We start from the raw sequence: 6,463 nt of genomic DNA on the forward strand, positions 1-6,463 counted from the left end.
CTCGTGATCGGCTCCTTAACTTGGTGTAAACCAATATTGGTATGCCAGGGTACGAGGGTTTGACAAATGCGAGTGTCTGGTCATGACATGAATAAGGTGAAAATCCTGTTGCGTACTTCGTCAAACCCTTTCCACCAGACACCTGTGGCACATACCCGTTTACCACGGGCCGCTGTATACGGGTATGCGCCACAGGTGATCGACAGTTTGTCTACCCAGGAACGGCGATAACAGACATTGGTAATTTAATTGCGAGAGCGTTAAGAAAACTGCCATCGGTAGCGTTGACCCGACGAATGCAAAGAATAAAAATTACGATCCCAGCAGAAATCTGACCCAAGCATTCTACGTGGCAGTCAGGTATTCTACCACAGAGCCACGCCATGTCTAGGAGCTGCTTTGGAAAAACAGACTATGCAGGCGTAATGTCAGTGCAACGTCGTTGTGGTTTTATATAGTGCTGGCTATCTAATTTTATCACAAAGCAATAAACACTGCATATGTACTCCCACGATACAGGCAGTGGCGTACCAACTTGTTCACGAGTGGCGGGGCCCTCGAAGCACGCACGCACGCGCACACACACACACACACACACATATATATATATATATATATATATATATATATATATATATATATATGTGTGTGTGTGTGTGTGCGTGCGTGTGTGTGTGTGTGTGTGTGTGTGCAGACGCCAGCAACATGATAAAAAAGGACAACACATTTTGCACCCAGAACAAGCATACACATCCGTGTCATACAAGTCATACAAGTAAGCAATATTTTAGATGCGAAGCAGCTTTTGCGCTGGGCTTTGTCCGTAGTTCCATTGGCGACCGTCCGCTTTCTAAAACCTACCATAGCCATCGGTAACATATTGAGCGAGCGCTCGCGCCAAGGAGTCTTCTTCGTCTTGTACTTCGACCGCCTTGATGATGATACGTGCAGAGCGCGCGCTCGCGCCAAGGAGAAGTCTTCTTCGTCTTGTTCTTCGACTGCCTTGATGATGATACGTGTAGAGCACTTTAAGGGCCCAGGGTGCAGTACGCTGCCCTAGCTTGGCGTAACGCAGACAAAACCACGTGTGCTGGCACGCGCTAGCACACGTGGGGCAAGGCTCCCCACGTGCGCATCGGGCAAGGTGCCGCGGGATGAACGGAACTTTAAGTCGACCCATGCGCTCCTTCGCATCCCCACATGGTTCCCTTTAGTGGGAGATGGTGAAATTTTTAAATGCGAATGCATTTCTTAGTCGGGCTATGTAAGGCATCCGGCGTTGTCCGCGCGCCGGCAGGTGTTCTCTCCGCTCTCACTCCTTCTCCCATAGCAACAGCTGCGGGCGCGCGCGCTTATCCTCGCCCCTAGCAACCGGAGCATGTGGTGCGAGAGAGTGTAGGATAGGGTAGGTGCAGTGCTTCGCCGCTCCTTCTCTCGCCGTTCGCTCTCTCTCCTCCCTGCGCCCCACTCTCCCGTCCGCTCGCGCCTCACTCTCGACCGTTCGCTGGTTGGGCGCCTCTCAAGAACACCCGGAAATGTGTGCTCGAGACGCCGCTGTGAAACTCCAACGGCGACCACAAGGCTGAGATTATGGCCGTCAAGTACAATGAGAACACAAACAGGTTCTGATGAATGTGTAAATAAATGGTTACGGTACAAATCCTCGTCTCGTCGTTAATTTACGCCATTAAAATTACTACGCCGTGTACTCTCGGCGCAAGAAATGCATTCGCATTTCCTCACGATTCCCTTCGGGGAGGTGGGGGCATTTTAAAGACAACTTTTCGCTGGGCGAGTTGGTGTGCGTTTATATTTGATTTTAAGGCACGAAGGAGCACAATCACAAGAAAGGACACTGGAGGCGCATTGACCCTTGTCCTTTCTTGTGGTTGTGTTCCTTCGCGCCTTAGAAGCAAATAAGTAGTATTTTCAGCCACGACTGTTTATACATTAACTATTCAGAATTTTCAAAAAGTGATAAATACATGGAGAGCGGCACAGGAAAAGACTAGCACTGGAGATGAGGCAACAAGTGCACGTGACCGCCCACTCTCCTCGTCTTTTGGTGCGCCGCTTTCCTAATTTATCCATGCTCGAACTAGCCCAGCAACTCATCTTAAAGAAGTGACTGTAAGAATTATTATTTATGGGCATATATTACTTGTGTCGCTCCCAGTAATACATTTCGTAGATCAATTGGTGACATTTCTATCAGTAGGTTGTTACCGTTAACTGTTTAGTAACATGTAGGGAAAACTGCAGCATAGGTTTTCCCCAATTAGTGCTGACATACTTTACTTGCAAGTCTAGAGGTTTGCCTGTACATTTTGTTTTGTTTGCTTTTTGTACAGCTAGTAATTCTGCCATGTTATAATTGCTAATATATTCAGTAATGTTATCAACTAGCCCAGCTCTATTTTCTGGAAAATTGTCGATGTATATGGAATTAACCTAAATAATGCAGCGTTTATTATAAAAAAGGCCACTGAAAAAGGTATGTACAGCACATTTCATATTGCAAAAACTACGCGGTTTTGAACCGGCGCCACTTTGTAATATTTTATTGGTTATATTGCTCAAAAAAGCAATGCGAAATATTTATGCCTCGTAGAGAAGCGTGCCGACTGATGTAGGGTACACGAAATAATTTTTTGCGTGTAATACCAATTGTTTTACAGCGTTTACTCATCACACTCGCGACGTGTTTATCACATATCATGTGTTCGTCGAGGCAGATTAATACCAGTTTGGGTCTGTTGACCCATGTTACTAGGCCTGAACCTTAATTTCTCAGAAAAGACGAAGTCCTGCATAGATTACAAATTTAGCTTTGCTATCAGTGTTTGGCATATGGTAAATAGAGAGTATGTGTAAACAGAAAAGGCCACAGAGCGCTTCCCTTAGAGGTACTGCATCTGAAAATTCACCTGCAAATATTACAATCTGAGTTCCACGTTGTAGATACGATGAGGTTCAAAAACTTGCTATGCCTCCAGTACCATAAAATTCCAACCTTGTTAAGAAAACTTTGTGGTTGACGAAGTGAACGGCTTTGGAGAAGTCTAAAAATAGGCCGTGTGCCACTTTGTGACATTGAGTTCTGTAACGTAACCTCATGAGTAGAGGCCGGATTTTTAGGCACTAAAAAAGGTCGTAAAAAAGGTTAAAAATAGGCAGGCAAAACAATGTTTTAGGCTTCCAAAATTGTAAATATAGGCACAATAAATTTTCACATAAATGCAAATAATTTCAAACGAAGACGTGCGCCACCTATATATCTACGATAGGAAAACAAAAATGTTATTGCTTAAGATGGCACAAAGGCGCCAACATTTGAACGTAGCGTGCTTTGTCCCGCACGGTTTGCACTCCCGTGTTCTGCAGAGCGAGTCAAGTGTCCACTGTCGAATCAACACACCCCTGAGTGTCTTTCCGGCATGACTGAGAAGTGCAGAGCAGGAGCAGACAGCCAGATCGCTAAAAGACCAGGAGGGAGTCCTCCTGTTGGCCGGGTCGAATTGCGTAGAGCCAATTTCTCCCCTGGCAGTGACCCAAAACCCAAAAATTGTTTTTTTTTAATTGTCGTCAGAAGTTTCCATTGTTCGGTGTTTTCTTGAACTTAGCCCGATCATATCTCTTTACTGAAAAGTTATATAAATATAAGATTCGGCAGTTTGGTAGATAAGTATGCGAAGAACGTAATGCGGAATTTTTGTCGCTCTGCTACAAGGATTTCTTTAGATAAAGACCTTCTAAGTAAATAAAATAACGTTTCCTGGGACACTTTTGAGGTTTTTTATAAAAACATCTACACTACACATAAAAACTAAAAATACCTGAGCAGAAGCAAAAACATGCATATATTTAGCTAAAAAAATTTCAGCCACCTAACTTTAATATATTTTGTGCAATTCATAACGAAAGTTGGCGAAAACAGCAGAGCGGATGAGCGCTCCACTCCACCTCTTCGTCATTATTGATTTCCTGTGCTTCGAAAAAATTTTTGGCGGCAAAACAAATTGCAGATCTCTTCTTTCCACTCATCAGACAATAATATATAAAATTTTGAAATAAATTTGAGAGCTCGACCAGCTATCGTTTGTTCGATCTTACGTGGAATCACCCTGCTACTATCCAATACATCTTTTCCGCTTCTATTATGTGTCTCTTATATATAATTACCATGTCTCTGTCAGCCGTATACTTTCTGACGAGTCTCCTAGTTCATTTTCTTTTTCAACTGAGTCAGCGCTCTTTCCATAAAAATACCGGAATGCATTATCTTCCCTTCTGCTGTGTCTTTCATGTTCCTTACGTGTGCATGTCGGGCTGTACTTTATTATTGTTGCACTGCTCTATTTTTAGGCGTAGGGTAGAATGTAGGGTGATAATATAAAAGTTGTGTAGGGTAAAGTAGGGTAATTTTCACCGTGACGTAGGGGATTTTCCGAAAATTGGTTGGCAACACTGCCAACACAGCACATACCAATATAGTGTGGACATATGCATAGTTGCGGGTTTATATATAATTGGTGTGCGCAGGGTCCCGCTTTAGGGGGGCGGGGTCAACACCCCCCTCTCTTCCTAATGTGAATGCCATCGTCAGGGTAAAAAGCGGGGGGGGGGGTGGTATCCCTTCCTCTCTCTCGTGATCAGCAATACTTCCACGTGCACATGCCCCTCCCCCACCCCTCCCGCTTCCAAACGCACAAATAAAAACACGCTCGGGGCATCACTTTGCACAAAGGCTTTGGTGACACACGCAAATGGCGACGTCACCTTGATGTTGCTGCACCGATTCTCCATGACGTCATAGATTCTGACGGCGCGCCTGCTGTGACCTACGTATGTTCTTGAACCTTGAATAGTTAAAATGAAGTGCGTAGTCTTCAGAGGGGGCCAAAGACTTAAAGCACCAAGGTTCTGGAAATTCTGTTGCGTCCTGCTTGCGCCAATGCGACCAAAATACGAAAGACAGTGAAATCCGTGACGCCACGCTGACATCTATGCGCAGAAATTTAAGCGCGAAATTTAATGAAACTTTGGCGTTCGTCTTCTCTTCTATTGATGAAACTATAGAAATTGGCGACAGTAGAGTTTTTAAAGAATGATTTATCAATCTAAACCAACCAGGGGTCTCAAACACGCCGCACACGACTGTTTTCGTCCCAGATCTTGTCCATCCCGTAATAGACAGCCGTCCGCACCTGAAAGGAACTTGGCGGGCAAGGCCGACGGACTGGTTTCTCGTGGAATGTTTTTGGCTCAAGAGGTGATCTCGTAGTGGCCCAAGGCCTCCTCCTCCTATATAGGGGATTTCCCCTTCCTCCCGCTCGGGAGAAAGGCATAGAGTTAGCACAGACTCTAGAGGAAAAGCTCCCTATAGGGCCCGTGCATTAGAATCTCTGACCACAAGGGCGCCGCCATTACTGTACCGTGCGACTGTTAAAAGCCCCTGACCCATGCTAGACTTGACGGTAGTATCAAGGTTTCATCGTAATTAATGAAAGTGAGCTCACGTGAAATCGAATTCTAAGTACGTACGTGTCAACAGAAAGCGCAGAAGATGGCGCATTGCGACTCACACTGCACATAAATTTCATCAAGTTAGTGTGGACTCCTGGGCTAAAGGGCCTATTTATGAATGAAATGGCAGATGCGCTAGCTAGGTCATCTTTGAATGGCCCGGTAATTCAGGTATTGCCCGCATCCAAATTCATTACAGGTGCTAGATTTAGGAGGAAAATGATGTTAGAGAAATTTTCCGCACCGTCATTAACGACCATATTATAATTCCAGCATTTAAATCATCAGTGGAATAGTAAAATATGTCAATCACGAGCAATAGAAGTCGCAATCACGAGACTACGTTGCCAGACTCCCTATCTAATTTTTTATCTACACAGAGCTGCTCTGGCAGCTTCGCCTAATTGTTCTTTTTGCGTAATACGTGAGACAACGCAGCACTATCTCATTTCCTGCAAGAGGTATTCTACCTTGTGCAAAAATACCTTAGGCGTCGTTTTCAGTCTGCTTGTATTAGAATTAAATGAACAAAATATACTGTCTTTCGAAGCTTTTTCTCTTTGCCACAGTGACGGGAAAATTGCTGATGCGTTGCAGGAGTTTCTTAAAGGTTCAAAAAGATTTAGGTTACAAAATCTACCTTTCCAAATTTTTATTTCTATTTTCTTTTCTTTTTTCCCCAAATTCTCGGTTTTATTGCTTCAATTCTTTTCTATATTATTAATATTAGTACAATCTTAATTCCAATTCATTTATACTTCTTCCGTATTAATTAAACAAAGTTTGAACTTTTATTTCAAATTTGCCTTTAAAAACTAACCGATTCTTGGCCAATCCCCCAGTGTGGGCATGAGCCACAGCTTCTAGGGTCTACTCTACTCTACTCAAAAGACGCGCAATCGGCCGTGATCTCGAGCTGAAGTCATCTAAAAAGGTT

This window comes from Rhipicephalus sanguineus, chromosome 2 (genome assembly GCF_013339695.2).
Source record: "Rhipicephalus sanguineus isolate Rsan-2018 chromosome 2, BIME_Rsan_1.4, whole genome shotgun sequence".
In the NCBI taxonomy this organism is placed as follows: Eukaryota; Metazoa; Arthropoda; class Arachnida; order Ixodida; family Ixodidae; genus Rhipicephalus; species Rhipicephalus sanguineus.